General features: G+C 35.6%; 1 protein-coding gene across 5 annotated transcripts in view; it reads left to right on the top strand.

Annotated features, from left to right (window-relative positions):
- ELP4 (elongator acetyltransferase complex subunit 4) overlaps positions 1-20622 on the top strand; it is a 252754-nt gene that overhangs the window by 10215 nt on the left and 221917 nt on the right. The gene's annotated exons all lie outside the window — the stretch shown is intronic.

Here is a 20622-nt window from a genome sequence, read left to right as displayed (position 1 = left end):
TGTAGCTTTCTTAAATGCTTCCTTTAATGACCATAATCAGTAAATTAGGAATTTTGTACCTTTATAGGATAATGTTTTAAATAGTAAATTAAGCCTACATTTGTGGAGTTTTTCTTTCTTTTAATAAATTTTCAAATTTCTAAACTTGAAAGAGCCTTCATTTAATTAACTCACCATAAAGATAGAAGTTGCAGCAGTGCCAAAAAATTCTTTTTTTTTAAGAGAACAAACTGGTAGTTGCCAAAAGAGGGGATGGTGGACAGATGGGTAAAATGGGTGAAAGGGAGTTATGCTTCCAGTTATGAAATGCATACATCACAGGGATGAAAGGTAGAGCAATTATAGTCAATGGTATTATGATAGGGCTATATGATGACAGATTGTAGCCACACTTGTGATAAACATAGCATGAAGGTATAGAATTGTTAAATCAATATCTTGTAAACTGAAACTAATGTAACATTATGTATCAACTGTACTTCAACAAAAGAATTAATAAAATTAGATTTTTTTAAAAAGAAAATATACTTTTGTTTTACAATATCAGTATTTCTTCATTCCAGTCAGAAAGTTTATCTCCGTAATAGTTAAACAATATGCAAAGGATATTAATTAATTAAGATTTTTCAGGTGTACAATATTTGTTAAAGATTGGTTTGTATAGTTGCAGCTTATTGCTACCTAAAATATATTAATTTTTAAAAATCATACCATTGAGTCATTTTGGACCTCTGTTCAGTCATCATATTTGAGCCAAACCATTAATTTCCATGCAGATCTTAGTTTCAAAATATCTGACAAGTTCTTCCCAGCCATTTACTTCAGTCACTACAATATAGTTTTCTGAAGAAAAAAAAAAAAAGAAAGAAAAAGAAAAAAAATATATATATATAGTTTTCTGGACATTTACCTAGGACTTAGTGCCCATGTCTCTGAATAATAGACAACATTTAATAAAACGTCTAGTAAAATATGTTCTAAAAAATATCTGTGTCACCCATCAGTCTTTAAAGTACTATTTATTTAAGGACTTGAGGTATAGTTCCAACGGTAGATGTAAGAGGGAGAAATACCCTGTAATTGAGAAGTTCTAGAAGTGGTGATGTCAGTAAAAACTTATCTTTTAGTAAATAAATGAATAGGAATAAATGAAGGATTTTATGGACAAAATATTTCACAGTTTCTGTTTTTTTTTTTTTTTTAAGATTTAATTATTCATGAGAGACACACAGAGAGAGAGGCAGAACACAGGCAGAGAGAAAAGCAGGCCCGCTGCAGGGAGCCTGACCCCGGACTTGATCCTAGGACTCCAGAATCACACCCTGAGCCGAAGGCAGATGCTCAACTGCTGAGCCACCCAGGAGTCCCAAATTTCACAGTTTTAATGTCAATAAACAAATACATAAACTACAAAGGATATGTAGAGAATATTAGGTTGTCCTTTCAGTTGCTCAATCCCCCTACCCAGAGAAAATACCGTCCTAATATCCTCCCTAAATATTTCTACGTAAGTAATAAGTAGAAATGGGAACACTCTGCCTTTTCTACTTTATACGTCTTAGAGATTAGTGCATGTGTAATCATATGCCTCATTCTTCCTAATAGCTGCATAAGATTTCATTATATTGTTATGCCATAATTTATTTAAATAATTCTCTATTGATAAATTTTAAGTTCCATTTTTCCATTGCTAACAATGCTATTGTACATAATCTTGTATATAAGCTTTGCAAACATAAATAAGTATCTGTAGAATAAATTCCATGATATAGGCTTGCTTAGTTGAGGCATGTTAAATTTTATTAGATGTTATTAGATTGCTCTCCCAAGAGGTTATACCATCTTTACCTCAATCATTCAGCAGTTATAGGAATACAATAGTGAGTTTACCCTCATCCTTGACAACACTGTATATTACTAAATATTTAAATCATTATCAGTCCAAACAAGTAAAAAAGTGAAGAATGGCATCCTTTGAGCCTGAGACTTTTCTTTTTAATGACTAAAAATCTGGAGAGTTACTATAATAGTTTTTAAAATGCACAACTAAATTTATTTATTTTTTCTTCAGGAGAAGTATCTGTGAATGATACTAAGAATCCAGTGATGATTGATAATTCATTTGATAAATGTTCATTGAACACATAGATGTATGCTAGAAATTGAGGTTATGAATATAAATGAGTTATTCTCTTCCCTTAAGGAACTTTGCACCTATGGAGAAGACATTTGTAAAGCAAATAATTACAATATAATAAGTTAAATACCATAATAGCTGTGTCTGTTATTATTATTTTTTTAACATGGGCTGTAACTAGAACAAGGGGCTGATTTTGATTTTGTATAATGATCAGATAACCAGCAACTTTTGAATAGCTTATAGATTCACTTGGATATTATGAGTAGGCAATCATCTTCTGCAAATATTGACAATGTTATTTCATAACAGATTTTGGTATCTTGGAACTGGGTGCTTCTATAACAAATGCTAAGAACACAAGAGTGGCTTTGAAACCTGATAGTACACAAAAGCTGGAAGGATTATGAGGAGCATATTAATTAGACAAAGCCTAAATTGTCATTAATAGATTGTTATTAGAAATCTGTACTCTAATGACACTGCCTTGTGAGAGTGAAAAAGAACTGAGATCCATGTTACTGAAAGCTGGGGGCATTCTAGTTATACAGTGGCAAAGAGCATAGTGACATTGTTGTCTGCAGTTCTATGGGAGCAGAACACATACCTAATGGACTTGATGGTCTTGGAAAGGAGATTTTTTTTTTTATTTTTTTATAGTGAGTACTAAGGAAAAGCTAGACAAGAATAAGTTAAAGCATAGTAACAGATTTTTAAAAAGTCTATCTTTGATGAAATATCAATTTACCAATGTATTATATAGTAGGTATTCAATAACTTTGTTGAATTAATGCTTGAATAAAAGAATATGACAGATATAAGCCAAAGATCTTGCCTTTATAGTCTGGTTTTCCTGTAAAGCTAATATTTTGAAATGTCTCAATATCATTTATGCCCTATTAACTTCTAAATGTCTAAGATTTTTAGAATATATATAACTCGGGGCAGCCCGGGTGGCTCAGTGGTTTAGCACCGCCTGCAGCCCAGGGCGTGATCCTGGAGACCCGGGATCGAGTCCCACATCGGGCTCCCTGCATGGAGCCTGCTTCTCCCTCTGCCTGTGTCTCTGCCTCTCTCTCTCTCATGAATAAATAAATAAAATTTAAAACACAAGAAATATATATAACTGTGGTGAACTTAGTTTTATCATCTATTAGCTTGTTTTCTTTAGACACCTTAAAGTAGGAGGATGTGGGTGGCTCAGTTGGTTAAACTATGTTTTGGCTCAGGTCATCTCATGGTCATAGAATAGAACCCCATGTTGGACTCCATGCTCAATGCAGAATCTACTTGAGATTTTCTCCCTCTCCCTCTGCCCCTCCCACTGCTTGTTCTCTCTCTCTCTCTCTCTCTCTCTCTCTCTCTCTCTGTCAGATAAAATACTTCCAGGGAATCCCTGGTTGGCTCAGTCAGGTAAGTGGCTAAGTCTCAATTTCAGCTCAGGTCATGATCTGGAATCAAGCTCCCTGTTGGTTATAGTGCTTGGTGGAAAGTTTGCTTGGGATTCTCTCCCTCCCTCTACCTCTGCCCCTCCCCCACCCATTATCTCTCTCTCTCTCTCTCTCTCTCTCTCTCTCTCAAATAGATAAATCTTTTTTAAAAATAAATCTTTTTTATTAAAAAAAGGAAAACCAAAAAAAAATAAAATATAAAATATAAAAGGAAAATTTAAAGCAAAATTTGGAAACATTTTCACATTTTTGGAAGATTAGATTAGCAGTAGTTTTATATACTAGGTTCTCTACTTTTCATTCCCAGGTCAATAAAACTTGTACAGTAGATGAAGTCTGCCTTAAAAGATGTTTGAATTGTTCCAAATATAAACCAATTATGGAGATTTAAAGTCAGTAGTTAGGGGGGCACCTGGGTGGCTCAGTAGTTGAGCATCTGCCTTCAATTCAGGTCATGATCTCGGGGTCTGGGATCAAGTCCTGCATCAGGCTCCCTACAGGGAGCCTGCTTCTCCTTCTGCCTATGTCTTTGCCTTTCTCTGTGTATCTCTCATAAGTAAATAAAATCTTTAAAAGAAATAAAGTCAGTGGTTAAGAGCATAGGGCATTGCTATATTGCTCATTAGTCAAAGATTTTTTTTTATTCCAGAAGTTAAAGTTAAAACATGAAGATGGCTTAAATTAATAGACTTTCACTATAGATTGGCAATTTTTTAACGATTTCTCTTTGAAATAAATTACTCATTTACCAAGGCAATTGTGCACATAAGTGTGTGCATGCACATGAGTACGTGCTTGCAGAACAGGGTACTTATGGTTTCAGTAGTAATGGAACTATGAAAACTAGAGATAGTGAGCACTGCCAGAAACCCAGGGTAGCTTCCAAATATAGCTAAATAAATGAATATGAATTTATAATAAGTCATTCTCAATTGAATAACTAAGAGACCCCTCCATTTACTTAGAAAATCAACGACAGACTTTTCCTTAAACATATTTCATTCTTTAGTACTGGACTAGGTTTTGAGATGTTTATATTTAAATTGCTTTCTGATAGTCTGGTGCAAGGATAAATTTGGGACATCTTTAAAGTATCAAAAGTGAAGGAATGGCATAAATATTTAGTTTATACAGTTTCTTTTAAAATGAAGGATCCTGATCTGTTTGCAGAGATATTGAGCATCAAAAGATTTAATAGAAATTGTCAGTTATTGGGGATCTCTGAGTGGCTCAGCGGTTTAGTGCCTGCCTTCGGCCCAGGGCGTGATCCTAGAGTCCGGGGATCAAGTCCCACATCGGACTCCCTGCATGGAGCCCGCTTCTCCCTCTGTCTGTGTCTCTGCCTCTCTCTCCCTCTGTGTCTTTCATGAATAAATAAATAAATAAAATCTTCAAAAAAAAATTGTCAGTCATCAATACAAGTTATGTGACACATGAGTGCATTATTTTTAAATTAATTGCTTATGTTAATTATATCATTTTCATTCTAGAAGTAGGAAACAAGTGATATACTGTTGGACAGTTAATTACAACTAGCTCTGAGTATAACTTTTCTATTAGTTATTACTGTGTAACATTACTAACACAAACTTAGTTTTGAAACAACACACATTTATTATCTCATGATTTCTGTTGTTTGGAAGTCCAAGCACAGATTATCAGGGTCTTCTGCAAGCCAACAGTCAAAATTAGGACTGGGTTCTCATCTGAAGGCTTGGCAGGGGAAGGATCTGCTTTCAGGCTCACATGGTTATTGGCAGCATTCAGTTCCTTGCTCCCTGTTAGTCAGAGGCTGCCTCTCCATAGAGCAGCTCACAACATGGGATCTTATTTCTTCAAAAACAGTGAAGAAGAATGTATCTCAGCAAGACAGATGTTACAGTTTTATGTTACAGAAGGGGTGACATCCTATTACCTTTGCCATATTCTTCTGGTTAGAAACAAGTCACAGCTTCCACACACAGTCAAAAAGAAGAGATTATACAAAGGCATGAATACTAGGAAATAGCAATCGTGAGGCTCACCTTAGACTATGCTACTCTTTTCACTATTTTAATTTATTATTTCATGTACTAGCAAAAACTAAGCACTCTCAATATATTTCTCATAGGATATCATAATATTTTCTCATTGATTGCCTTCCACCTTTCTGAAATTGCTGAGCTTTGTTTTTTCTTTTATACCGTGTAATAAATTGGGGGAGCATTTTCCTTATTATGCACGAGTTGGCAAACTATAGCCTGTGGGCCAGTGACCTATCTATAAATAAAGTTCTATTGGAACACAACCATGCTTAATTATTTGTACATTGTCTATGTATGGTTGCTTCTGTGATAGAAGGGCAGGGTTGAGTGGTTTCAACAGACCATTCACAAGTCTGAAATACTTATTTTCTGACTCTTTAGGAAAAAGCATACCAGTACTTGCTTTGTATTATATTTTGTACTTTTCTTAACTTATTTTATAATAGTACAACTTGTTGAAAGACTGTAATATGACAAACTGGTATCCCTGCAGTTTTTTAGTAAAACTGCCTGACCTTTTGTCCTGAAGCATCTAAGCACCTACAGTGTGTTTAGCTCTGCTAGGCAGTACAAATCTTGGTTTTTACTAGGACGCCTGGGTGGCTCAGTGGTTGAGCATCTGCCTTCAGCTCAGGGTGTGATCCCAGAGTCCCAGGATCCAGTCCCACATTGGACTCCTGCACGGAGCCTACTTCTCCCTCTGCCTATGTTTCTGCTTCTCTATGTGTCTTTCATGAATAAATAAATAAAATCCTTAAATAATAATGTCTTGATTTTTACCCTTTCTGAACTTAAACTGGATGTTGGTTGCACATGGAATAAATATGCACAGTATGTATATGTTTTTGCAGATATAAAAGTTATAGAAAAGGCTTAAATTGAATCAGTCTATGGGTAGAAGTTGAGGGGAACCCAAGAGAGAGTACTCAGATGGAAAACTAATGTACAAAAGTGGACATCAACATAGTATGCTTATGTAGTAAAGCTCTTCGAAAAGTAGAGATTATTTATTTGGAATTAGAGGGAAAGTTTGGCTTCTTTCCCCTGGGTTTCTTGCCTCAACTATCTACTTGTAGATTTCATATTGTAAAACTTCAGAACCGTAGACCAGCTTCTCAAATTGTAGTATGCAGAGGCAAGGCTATTTACTTTTCAATCACTAGAGGAATGCTGGGATTTTTGTTTTTTAACTTTATGGCCAGCTAAATCCATCATCCTTTACCTCTTTGTTATCTTTGGTCATTGTCCAAGAATTAAGCTATTCCAATGATCTTCTCTGTCACTTTTATCTCTGTAATATTCTTTTCTTCCTTCTGTAGATTCAATTTCCTACTTTCTTTTTTTTTAATAAATTAATTTTTATTGGTGTTCAATTTACCAACATACAGAATAACACCCAGTGCTCATCCCGTCAAGTGTCCCCCTCAGTGCCCGTCACCCATTCACCCCCACCCCCCGCCCTCCTCCCCCTTCACCACCCCTAGTTCATTTCCCAGAGTTAGAAGTCTTTATGTTCTGTCTCCCTTTCTGATATTTCCCACACATTTCTTCTCCCTTCCCTTATATTCCCTTTCACTATTATTCATATTCCCCAAATGAATGAGAACATACACTGTTTGTCCTTCTCCAATTGACTTACTTCACTCAGCATAATACCCTCCAGTTCCATCCACGTTGAAGCAAATGGTGGGTATTTGTCGTTTCTAATGGCTGAGTAATATTCCATTGTATACATAGACCACATCTTCTTTATCCATTCATCTTTCGATGGGCACCGAGGCTCCTTCCACAGTTTGGCTATTGTGGACATGGCTGCTAGAAACATCGGGGTGCAGGTGTCCCGGCGTTTCATTGCATCTGAATCTTTGGGGTAAATCCCTAACAGTGCAATTGCTGGGTCGTAGGGCAGGTCTATTTTTAATTCTTTGAGGAACCTCCACACAGTTTTCCAGAGTGGCTGCACCAGTTCAATTTCCTACTTTCTTATCCCTTCTAAATCTTTCCAATTTGCTTTGTATAATACCCATTTCATGTAAGACAAATTCTAATATCTTAAATATTATTATTGAAATATATAATATTTATTGAGGATTTACTGTGTGCTGCGTATCATGCCAAACCTTTTTTTTTTTTTTAACATTTTATTTATTGGGGGATCCCTGGGTGGCTCAGCGGTTTAGCGCCTGCCTTCGGCCCGGGGCATGATCCTGGAGTCCCGGGATCGAGTCCCAAGTCAGGCCCCTGGCATGGAGCCTGCTTCTCCCTCCTCCCGTGTCTCTGCCTCTCTTTCTCTATCACAAATAAATAAATAAATCTTTTTAAAAAAAACATTTTATTTATTTATTCATGAGAGACACACACACACACACACACACACAGAGAAAGAGGCAGTGACACAGGCAGAGGGAGAAGCAGGCTCCATCCCGGGTCTCCAGGATCACACCCTGGGCTGAAGGCGGCGCTAAACCGCTGAGCCACCCAGGCTGCCCCATGCCAAACCTTTGATAATGTATTTTATCATTTAGTTTTACAGGAGATTGGAATTTTAAGAGAAGTCAAGTAACTTGCCAAGGTCACACACTTAGTAGCTGAGATTTGCAAGCAGGTTTCTCTGACATTAAATCATCATTTTACACTAAAACCTAATAATTCATCTTAAAGTTTTTTCCAGAGTGAGATTTATACCTTTAGCCTTTCTACCTTTTATATCATCTCACTGCTTCCATATATTGACTTATTTATTTCTATCATTTATTAGAGACCTTCATGATCTCCAACTTCAACTAAGCTTTCAGCTTTTGCCAGTAACTTTTGTATCTGTCCTCACATCTTTTTCATTGTCAATAGCTTCATTGTCACATCCTTTTCAAACCTTCTTGTTCTCAAAGATCCAGCGTTACTACTTTCTCCTTCATTTTCTCAGATAACTTGCAGTATTTCACATGGCAACGGTAGTGTCTTCAGTTGAGAATTCACCCAAATTCCCACTGTCAAACCTCAGTGCTCATCACTACGCACACATGGGAAGATGTCTTGTACCTTCTCCTGTTTGAGAATCATCCTTTCACCTGAACATTAGATCTTTCCTCCTTCCACCTTTCCAAGGAAAGACAATGTCAATTTTCTCTTCTTTAACTTCTTCCTCTTGTTCAGTTCTTTCCTGTGTGTACTTAAATATACTCAGATCTGTGTTCAAGCCTTATTTACTTTTTAAAGAGGAAAATTCTCTGTGCTTAAAACCCCACTCCTCTATTCCTTTTTTTTATTCCCTTTTATAGCCAAGCCTCTTGAATAGTCTGTACCTTTTATACATTTTCATGATATTTCAGTCATTCCTGGATTAACTTCATCTGGTAGCACATCACTGAAGCCACCTTAGCCAGAGACATTAGTGACCTTCTTCATGGCTAAACCCAAGAAATGCTTCTTAGGTCTCTTCCTTCCTGATCTCTGCAACAACTGATGTGGTTATTCACTCTTTCCCTGAAGTACTCCCTTCCTTTGGATCTGTTATAACATTCTGTTCTGGTTTTCCTTCTATCCCTCTGCTTTTGTTTTTTAAGACTCCTTTGCCTCTCCCTAAAATACTGGTATCCTCTTCCTCTCCTAGTGCTACATACTCTCCCTGAGAGGTCTCTGTTCCTGCCATAACTGAATGATGCGGGGAAGGGGGGGGTACTCATTTTCTGTAAATAGTCAGTAATCCCTAGGCATTGCTACATACATAGGATCCACAGAGAAATAAAGAGATAATAATCAACTCCCTATTCAACATTTTCTTTTGAAGATCTTAGAGGAATCTCAAAATCAGTGTGTCTAGAACTGAACTTCCCTTATTTCCAAATTCTACCCCATTCCTCTAAATCTATCCCCCCTCTTCTGCTGATTCCTGGATTATTCAGTCTATTGAGTGATACATGCCAGAGACCTGAGTGATACACTTGTCTCTCACCCTGTACACATCCAATAAGCATTAAATCCTGAAGGGTTTTTTTTTTTTTTTTTTTTTACCTTTTAAAGATTTTAGAATTCCGTCTACTTCTCTGTATTCCTGCTGTGGTGACCCTAATCCACAACCCTCACAGAAATTATAACAGCTTCTTAAGTTGCTTCCAGTGTTTTCTTGCTTCAGTTCATTTTCATACTGTAGCTAGAATGAACTTTCTGATATATAATCTAATCATGATATATCCTTGCTTAAGACTTTTCTGTGCTCTCTATCCATCTTAACTATAAGATCCAGGTTCAGTAGCCTAGATTATAAGGTCTTTAATGATCTGCCATTCCTGATTCACTTCAGTCTTATCTCTTTGCATTCTCTCCTCAAGCTTTCTGTTTATCACCCTAGACTTTTAATTACATCCAAGTGTCATTCTCTACAGGCCTTTGCTTAAATTCTTTCTAGTTGTCTCTTTTTTTCCCTTTCTTATCCTAACTCTTAATGATCCCTTAAGTCTCCGCTTAGATGCTCTTCCAGAAAGACTTCCTTAATTATTGCTTTCCTTACCCTCACTCCTGCTTTGTATTCCTTCTGTATACTTCTGTAGTGTTATTTACATCATGGTACTTACTGCACTTTGTTGAAAATACCCAAGCATGTATCTTATTCTGTAGACTGTAAGCTTTGTGACCATAGGAACCATCTAAGGGCAGAGTAAATACATGCTTGAATGAAGGAATGAGTACTGTGAAAGCCGGGCTAAAAAAGTTACTTTATAGTGGCAAGAAATAGGTAGTCATGGAGTGGGTTTTTTTTTTTAATTACAAATTTTCTGTGATTTGTATTTTATTGATTTATACATGAGAGACAGAGGGGGAGGGAGAGAGAGAGGCAGAGACACAGGTAGAGGGAGAAGCAGACTCCATGCACGGAGCCCAATGTGGGACTCATCCCAGGTCTCCCCTGGGCTGAAGGCAGTGCTAAACCGCTGAGCCACCCAGGCTGCCCATCATGGAGTGCTTTGAGCAAAAAAGAGATGTTATGTTACGCCCTTCAGGAGTAAGGTAAAAACTTGAACTGATGAAAATACTCATTACTCTAATTGAAACATGAGATAATGTTACTATACTTTTGAGACTTGAAATCATAAATTCTTTACCATATTTTGACATAACAATACTACCTAACTTTTCTATTTCTGCATTTCATTATGTATATTAGATTCTAAATGTTTCACTAGCTATGCTTAGATTGCTCTGATGTAAAATAGCATTTCTCTACATTTTTCTCTTTTAATACAGGTCTCTCCCAAGAATGTTGATTTCTACTTCTGTGCTTCCTTTTTATTTTATTTTATTTTTTTAGATATATTTATTTATTTGAGATGGGGGAGGGGGCATAGGGAGAGGGAGAAGGAGAGAAGTGGACTCCTCGCTGAGGACGGAGCCTGATGTGGGCTCCATCCCACCACTCTAAGATCATATCCCAAGCCAAAACTAAGAGTTGGAGACTTGATTGACTTTGCTACCCAGGTGCCAATATTATTTGACTAATATTCAAAAGAGGTTTTCATTAAAGTCATTCATAGGCATGTATTATAATGCTCAGGTTTATAGACCCTAGAGGGAACTTTGGGGGAGTCTATTAATTCCCTCAAAGTATATGTAAATTTGTGTATGACTGATATTTTTAGGGTAATATATATCTTACAGCAGATTCTCAGAGTGGTCTGAGACTCCAAGAAAGACTAAGAACAACTAGAATAAAAAGAAAAGCAAGTCAAAATCTAAAGCCAAAGCACATCAGTACTTAAGGGATAGATAAAGGAAAATAAGCCCATGAAAGAGGTTAAGAGCATAGCCTCTGGAATCAGACTGCCTGGATTCAAATCATGGCTCTGCGATTTACTAGCCATGTCACCTTAGGCAAGTTGTTTGCTTTCGCTGTGCCTTCTTTCTTTACCTGTTAGATAGGAATTAACATTTATCTTACAACTTATTACTTGGATTAAATAAACCAATGCATGAGACGTGCATTGCACCATGTTTAGCATATAGTTAGTGGTCAGGATTAGCTTTAATAGGATGTTGAGTACCTCAGAATTGGTGAGTATGGCCCATAGTGAGAAAAAGAAGGCAAAGGTTTCAGTTCCCACTTTCCTGCAGTTGGAATTAAATACCTCCTTGCAGGCCCAAAGATCTCCCACAGCTACTTCCTTTTAATTCCATCACCATCACCACCATTACCAAGCATCATAGGCAAGGATTAGAGAGAGAAGGAATATTACTATTCAAGTTCAAAACCGATCCCTCACTCTGGCAAGTAAGTGGTTACGGTTTCCAAGGGTATTAGACATAGACACTGAAGATGCTTGCAAGAGACAGAGACTGGCATCCATGTTTCCCAATGGATTTCTTACCAAACTTCTGAACCTGTAAGCCCATCTGTGAGTAGTGCATGGTGAGAGAGTCCTTGGGGGAAGCCTCCTTTAAATTTCCTACAGTTTGTCAGCATTTTCGACAAGACTATTTTCTGTGTCTGGTGTAGAAAAAGGAGGGAGGCCTGCTGGGATAGATTGTATACTGAAATATAATAATGACAGCAGTAGCTAACATTTCCAGAGCAGAAGATGAATATGAATTAATGGTCAACCCCACAAACCTAGATGCTACCTCAGAAGCGTTTTTCAGTGACAGATGTGGCCAAAGTGAACTGAGCACTACCCACAAAAACCACACTCACCACTTACATGGAAACTGCATAGGCTGCAAAGGCAGCAGTCTTAAATATTAAATAGAGATCACATTGAAGGCTAGGGACATCTCTCCCTAACCAAACAGCCAATTATGTAAGTTGATCACTACCACTTTCTTCCCCCAGCTCTCCCAACAATAGAACTAAGACTTGGAGAGAAGACATAGAGGAAGAAGTATTTTTAAAACTTCCTTTCCTGGAATCCCTGGGTGGCTCAGCACTTTAGCACTTGCCTTCAGCCCTGGGCGTGATCCTGGAGTCCCGGGATCAAGTCCCACGTTGGGCTCCCTGCATGGAGCCTGCTTCTCCCTCTGCCTGTGTCTCTGCTTCTCTCTCTCTGTCTCTCATGAATAAATAAATAAAATCTTAAAAAAAAAAAAAAAAAACTTCCTTTCTTTAGAACCCCTCTGTCCCTATAAGACTTTTAAGCCACAAGTCTTAGTCTGTACTGAAGGTGGGGGGACGGGGAAGCATTGAACTGAATGTTAAAGTTTTAAACTTGACTGTTCCAAGTGTTAAGAACTGAAACTGTTGAGAGAATCATTGAATTAGCTCTAGATGTCAAGAGATGTGAAAAGGAGGATTTGACAAAGCATAGCTGAAAGTAGTGACTGGAAAAATTCAATAGAACCATTTCATATTTATTTACCAAAGAAATGAGAACTCTGTATAAACTGTTTACATATATAAAGAATGCCTAAAGAAGCAGGTCAATTGAGAACAAAAAGTATCTTAAAAATAGGGGATATGAGTGGAGAGGGAGAGTGTAGTTCTAAGAAGAAATTCATCCGCAGTAATAACTTCAATAGACAAATTAGATAAAGATTTTAAAGTCCAAGAAAATAGATAATTAGAAAGTCATTGTTGATTTTAATAGCATTGTCAGCACAATGAAAGGGGCAGCTCCTTTGGACTTTGATCTTAGGGAAAAATTGATATTCCTGTTGTTTTTATCCATTAGGCTTCATTCTACCTCTTGTGTGATTCCATTTATGTATGACAGCCCATCAAATATTTGAAGACAGCTTTTTTGCTTCCCTTGGGTCTCTTTTTCTTCCAACTAAATATCCCATTTTTCATGCTTTTAAGTTCTTTCACCATTTTGGTCACTTCATTCTGAATATGCTTTAATTTCTGTAAGTCCCCAAATGAAATATACTAATGTCAGTTTGGTCCACCACTATAGAATAGACTAAGACAACCATCTCTCTCAATCTAAGAATTAGGCTATTAACTCGGGCCAGAGCTACATTTGCTTTTTGGCAGTTCTGTCAAACGTTATCATTTTTGCTTTCCCAGTGTTATAGGGATTCACTAAATAATTAAATGCTTAGTGTACAACTTCGAAATTTGTTTAACAAAAATGGTGATTTTCAGCTTGAAGAGCTTAGTTTTTTGCTAATCCCTAAATAGGCAATCTTTCTCCTATTAGTTTTGCCTGCCTCATAGGAGTCTTTGAAAAAATTAGGTCAATAACTATTAATAGATGTGTGTGTGTGTGTGTGGTTTCAGCCAAACTATAGTAGATCTGTCTGATTCACAAGACAAAATAGATTTTCAGGTTTTTCCTTAATTATACAAATATTTGCTAAGTGTATAGTATGTATCTACTACTAGCAATACAACAATAAGATGCATTCTCTGCCATGAGGATTTTTAAGCTTGATGGAGAAATGTCAATATGTGTAGTAAATGCTTCTGTAGGAGTTAACAAGATTCTCCAGGGCACTCCGATCATCTCACCCAGCCTTGAGGAAAGCTTCTCCAAAGATGAGTTTGCCTAATTTGTGACTGGAAGGATTTGAGGGAATTAGCTAGCCAAAAAGGTGAAGTAATTTATTCAAAGGTCCTGACTTAAGATTTAGTATGGCTACCAGAGATAGTAATTTAAGCTATGAGTGTAGATAAGATCAGTAGGGCTTGTATGTAGGGAAGAAAAAAGTTATAACTCTCACTCATTTAAAATAGGTAGAAAAAGAATTCTACCATCTATTTATTGTTACTCTTCATTTATGATAAATCACTCACTTTTTAGAAAAGATTTACTTATTTGAGAGAGGACGAATGGGAGGGGAGAGGGAGAGAAAATCTCAAGCAGACTCCATGCTGAGCACAGAGCTGACGTGGATCTTAATCTCCCAACACTGAGATCACGACCTGAGCTGAAAAACCAAGGGTTAGATGCTTAGCCAACCGCACCACCCAGACATTTGTTATTTGTAGGTAGGTGTCTCCCTGGTTTATGAAGTACTTACCTTAGTTCATTCCCTTACTGGATCACGTAATATGTGTCCTTAACTTTACAAATAATTATTTTTACTTTCCTAATTAAGTAGGTTTATTTCTTCCTTTCCTGAAAAGTTGTTAAATAAGCATCATGTCCTTTTATAGGGAAATGACAGTATTATACCACTTTTAACACTAATATTTTTATTTATACACATTGTGTGGCAGCAACTACATAGAGCATGTAGACCATGTTAAAGGATTTAGTTCTTTCTCTCAAGAGCACTGGGAAAACACTGAAAAATCTTAAGTAGGGAAGTAACATGATTGGGTTTGTATTTTCAAAAGGTCACTACTAAATGGGAGGACTAGAGTGGATGCAAAGAAATAAATAAGCAATTGCAGTTATCTAGGCAAGAGTTATTGGTGGCATGACTAGGGGAGTGACACTGGCTGGCATGAAGGGAAGTGGTCAAATTTCAGAAATACTTTGAAAATAAATCTAACAGGATCTTAAGGAAAGGGAAAGAGGGAGAGGAGGTGTCAAAATAAATCCTGATTTTTTAAAAAAGGACCACATTTCATAGAAAAAAATAATGAGTTAGTGGTTCCATCTTGGATATGTGAGATCTGAGACACTTAGTACTTCTGTATTTAATAGTAACAAATAGTAACAATAGTTACAAAAGCCTGAAAGCAGAAGGAAAAGTCCATGGTAGAGGGATGATGAAGTAAATTATAGCACATACATCCTCTATAATATTATGCACCCTGAGACATGATAGCTACAGGGCTATGAAGTATGTGAAATTAAGTGAAAATACCAGGATACAAAATTCAGTAATTGTAACCATATAAAAAAAATCCACAGAAAAAATACTGAAAGGAAATATAGCAAATTTTAGCAATAGTTCTGTAAGGATGATGGATGGTGGAAGAATTTTTAAAGTTTTAAATTTTCCTGGCCGCCTGGATGGCTCAATGGTTGAGTCTGCCTTTGGCTTAGGTCCTGGGATTGAGTCTCACATCAGGCTCCCCGCAGGGAGCCTGCTTCTGCCTCTGCCTCTGCCTGTGTCTCTGCCTCTTTCTCTGTGTCTCTCGTGAATAAATAAATAAAATCTTAAAAAAAATAAATTTTCCATGTAAAAATGTCAGCCTTAGGAATTAAGATTTTTAGTATTTGAATTGGGTTTTACATCAGTGATTTTTAATGACCTTGGTTTATATGGTTGCTTCTGGAAACTGACCTAATAGTAATTCCTTAAGATAAAATTAATTCTTGTTTTAAACATGACAGTTTTTTTCTAAAGTTGAATAGAGATAAATTGTTAGTTATGTAGAATGAGGTGTTTTGTTTTGTTTTGTTTTGCTTTTGTTTTTGTTTTTTGCAGCATGGTAGCTGTGTTAGTGAATAGGAAGTAATGGTCATCTCACCTACATTTCTCTGCTTGCTTTTCCACCTGTCAGCTGTGAGCATTGCAGAGGCATTGTTTTCCTTTACACACAAAAACTCATGAATTGCTACTAAATCCATATCAGGTGCATTTTGTGTCTTTTAGATTTGTGGATATTAACTTTAACTTGTTAAGATAGTATTAAAAAACTAGCTGTCTTCTTTAATATATAAAATTGAACTTGATATGAATCTGCTATACTTCTGGTCATGGATTTGCTTTAATACACTGTGTGAGAAGGTTTATAAACAAGTTACCACTGGGTATTTTAGTTTTAGTTGCAAATTAGGAAATTGTTTCAGTAAAACAAATGTATTGAATTATAAATTTCAAACAAACATTTCAAGTATATATTTTAGTGAGATTTTAAAATATAAATACTCATAGAACCACCACAACAATCAAAATGTAAAACATTGTATCATCCCCCCAAATTTTCTCATGCCCAAAGAGTTTTCTGGCCCCAAGCACCTAACTCCTTCTTATCACTAGAGATTAGTTTTACTTTCTCTAGAATATCACATAAAGGCAATGGAACCATGCATGCTTTTTGTGTCTGGCTTTTTTTCACTTCGCTTAATGTTTTTAAGATTCATCCAAATTGCGTGGACATTAGTTTATTTCTTTTATTGTTGAGGATTATTTCATTTGTATGTGTACCATTTGTTTTTTCCATTCACGAGTTGATGGAAATTTGTGTTTTTTGCAACTTTTGGCTGTTACCAAAACTGTCATAAACATTCTGTATACAACTATGTATGGACATGTGTTTTCATGTCTCATGCAGGAGGGGAATTGCTCGCTCCTATAAGTGTAAATTTAACTTTATCAGAAACCACCAAACTATTTTCTGAAGTAACTGGACCACTTTTCATTGCCACTAGCAATGTAGAAGCATTTTATTTGTTGCACATCCTTGTCAATACTTGGTATTGTATTTTTATTTTACCTCTTCTAGTAGGAATATAGTGGCTTTTCAGTGTTTCTAGTTTGCATTTTTTTATGTTTTATTCTATTAAACATCTTTTTATGCAATAATTGGACGTTCATGTTCATGCGTCTTCTTTTGTGAAGGATGTATTAAAATCTTTTGGTCTTTTTTATATTGGGTAGTTTGTCCTCTTATTGAATTAAAAGAGTTTTTAGTGTATGTTTTGGATACCAGTTCTCTGTCAGATATATTTATTGCAAATATTTTCTTTTTGTAGCTTGCTCTCCATTCTTTTTTTCTATCGTGGTTCATGCTTCAATACTCTGAGAAATCTTTGTCTATTTCAAGGTTACAAAGTTACTCCCTATGTTTCCTTTTAATAGTTTTATTGTTTCAGCTTTTATATTTAGTTTTGTGATCCATTTCAAGATAATTTTTGAGTATTAGTATGAAGTAAGATAGAAATTGTGTTGGTCTTTTAAATTTGTAGTATGGTGTAAGATCAAGGTTTTTGTTGTCTTTTGCATCTGGGTATCTAATTATTGCAGGACAATTTGTTGAAAAACCAATTATTTCTCTACCTTTGTAAAAAATCAATTATGTAGGTTGATCTGGACCCTATTCTTTAATATTGTTCTATATTTCTATCCTTTAGCTAATTCCACATTGCCTTGATTGTTGTGCTTTATTCTAAGTCTTAAAGTAGATACTAAGTCTGCCAGCTATTCACTTTCAAATTTGTCTATTCTAGGACCTTTGAATTTCCGTGTAGATTTCAGAGTTAGCTTATCAATTTCTTCAAAAGTCTATGGGGCTTACATTGGAATTCCACTAAATCTATAGATCAATTTGAAAAGATTTGAGTCTTGTATTCCCTGAACATAATATACGTATCCATTTATTTCATTTTCTTTACTGACCTTCAGAATTTTTATACTTTTCAGTGTAGAGCTAATTCATACATATATATTGTCAAATTTCTCCAAAAATATTTCATGTTTTTGGAATTAATCATAAATGGAATTTTTAAAATTTCAATTTCTAAGGTAAGATTTTAATATTTTGGAATATATTGGGGCTTGTTTTTTGGAATAGCATTTGTTTGTCTTGATGTACATTCTAAATGCCTGAAGAATGTATATTCTGGAACTGTATATTATATAAGATAGTCTATAAGATTGTTCAGATTTTCTATTTTCTTGATGATTTTCCTCCTTAGTTCTGCCAATTACTAAGAAATGTATAAAATCTCCAAATTGAATTTATGTCTTTCTTTGCTCTTCTATCAGTTTTGCCTTAAGCATTAATATTTTTAAAGGAATTCTAAGAAACAATTTATACACATACACACACCTATCTATATACATCTATACACACACATCCATGCACATAAGTGCATATTTACATGATCAGAGTGTTATAATTTCCCACATATTTGTCATTATTTGTAATCTTTATTCCTTCCTATAAGTGTAGTTTGCCATGTTGTGTAATATTCCTTTAGCTTTTAGAGTCCTGTAGTAGAAGTCTGCTGTTCTATCTGAAAATAGTATTTCAACTCAATTGCTAAATATGTTTTACACATTTAGAATTTTTAATTAAGTTGTTTCTTTTTCAACTTTTTGAATACAAAATTATCATATCATCTAGCCTCCATTGTTTTTGATGAGAAATCACTTAATTTTATGATTGTACCTCTGTATGTCACATGTCATTTCTCCCTTTTGTTTCCAAGATTTAGCTCTGATGTACTTAGATTTAGGTTTTTTGCATTTATCCATGGAGAGGCTTCTGGTGCTTCTTAAATCAATATTTCATCAAATTTAGGAAATTTTTAGCCATGACTTCTTGAAATATTGTTTCTGTTTTTTATTGTCTCCCAATGTCCTTAAGACTGTGCTTAAATATGTTTTGGACTGCTCTGTATTGTTCCAGGTCTCTGAGGTGCTGTTCAGTTATCTTAATTTTATCTCTTAATTTTTTCTCTGTTCTTCAGCTAATTTCTGTTGAACTTCCTTCAGGTATACCAGCTATATTTTTCCTTTATCTCCTATCTACTTGGATAGGAGATCACCAAATAAATTTTTCATATAAGGAGTGATAATTTTAAACTCTAAATTTTCTATCTGATTCATTTTAATAGTTTCTCATTCTCTGTTGATATTCCTTTTCTGTTTACTTATTGAATATATTTTCCTTTAATACTTGTGGGGTTGTTTGTTTGTTGTTGTTTTTTTAATTAATTAAGTAAGTCCAAACCCAGCATAGGGCTTTAACTCAAGACCCTCAGATTAAGCATCACATGGCCTACTGATTGAGCCAGCTAGTGCCCCTCCTTTAATACTTCCAATACATTTTACTTTGAGTCAGTTTTTGTAGGTTGTGTTTTCCCTAGTATGGATCATATTCAGTAATTTTTGGCTAAAATCTTTACATTGTAAAAAACTGCATTTTAATGATTCTGAATTTCATTCTGTTTTCCCAAGGATTTCAGGATTTTTGTTTTAATAAACAGTTAACTTGCCTAATCTTAAATTAATTCTCATTTCAATATACTGTGCAGCAGATAGTATCTACCTCTACTCAGTTTTCTAGGTTTTAGATTTTGCTTTTTTAACCTGGTCACATAGGGTCATCTCTTACAATCAGAACTTAGAAGAGAGCTATTTTTTTTAAGATTTTATTTATTTATTCACGAGAGACACAGAGTAAGAGGCAGAGACATAGGCAGAGGGAGAAGCAGGCTCCCTCTATGGAGCCTGATGTGGGACTCAATCCCAGGACCCCAGGATCACACCCTGAGCCAAAAGCAAAACACTCAACCACTGAGCTACCCAGGTGCCCCGAGAACCAAATATTTATACAGAATTTATACTCATTTGGGGGCTCACACTTTCTGTGATTCTCAGCCCTGAGATTTGTCCCCGGCCTTTCAAGTCAATAAGACTTCAGCTTCTTTATGACAAGATTCTGCTCATTGGGAAATGCATACCTTCAAAGGAGTACCAAATTTGTAAATCTCGCATGCTTTAGTTGTCTTTCAACTTTATCCTGTTCTCTCTTTCCTACCTACTGTTTCTCCCACTCATTCATTGATAGCTTAGTGGTTAACCAAGGATTTGGACACATTTGGTAAACTTTGCAGAGCTCTTACTTCAGGGATTTTCCCCCTAAACTTTCAGCTATTTTGACAACACTGAATTTTACATTCTGCCACCTTAAGTTGGAAAAGATATGATTTAAAGCGGCCAGAGCTAAGGGAGATTAAGTACCCAATTTTAGGAAAAAAACCCGGAAACTTGAAATTCTTACATGTCATGATCACGATCTTAAAGAAGGAAACTGCTGTGGTTGCTATCTGCTTTTCATTGCTTTGCAGTGCCTTCAAATATTAATTTTTAATGTTTTATTCAAGTTTTATTCTTACAGTTGCACCATGCTAACATTACCTTAAGTTCAAACTTCTTAGGAATATTTTTAATAGCATAGTTTTTACAAATATTAACAATGCCTGGCATACTATAGGCATTCAGTTAGTATTTGTTGAATAAATTAATAATGGCTTCTCAAGTAATTCAATAAATCTACCTTTGTCTCTTTGTGTTGTGGTCAAAGTAGTAAAAGCTAATGTAAAAGTGTAGGTTTTTATCAGTAACATTAAGAAAAAGATATACTTAAGTTGCTTATATTATATCACAAAATCTC

Source organism: Nyctereutes procyonoides, unplaced genomic scaffold (assembly GCF_905146905.1).
Source record: "Nyctereutes procyonoides isolate TBG_1078 unplaced genomic scaffold, NYPRO_anot_genome, whole genome shotgun sequence".
In the NCBI taxonomy this organism is placed as follows: domain Eukaryota; kingdom Metazoa; phylum Chordata; class Mammalia; order Carnivora; family Canidae; genus Nyctereutes; species Nyctereutes procyonoides.
The sequence above is the reverse complement of the archived record's forward strand: the minus strand, read 5'-3'. Positions and strand labels throughout refer to the sequence as shown.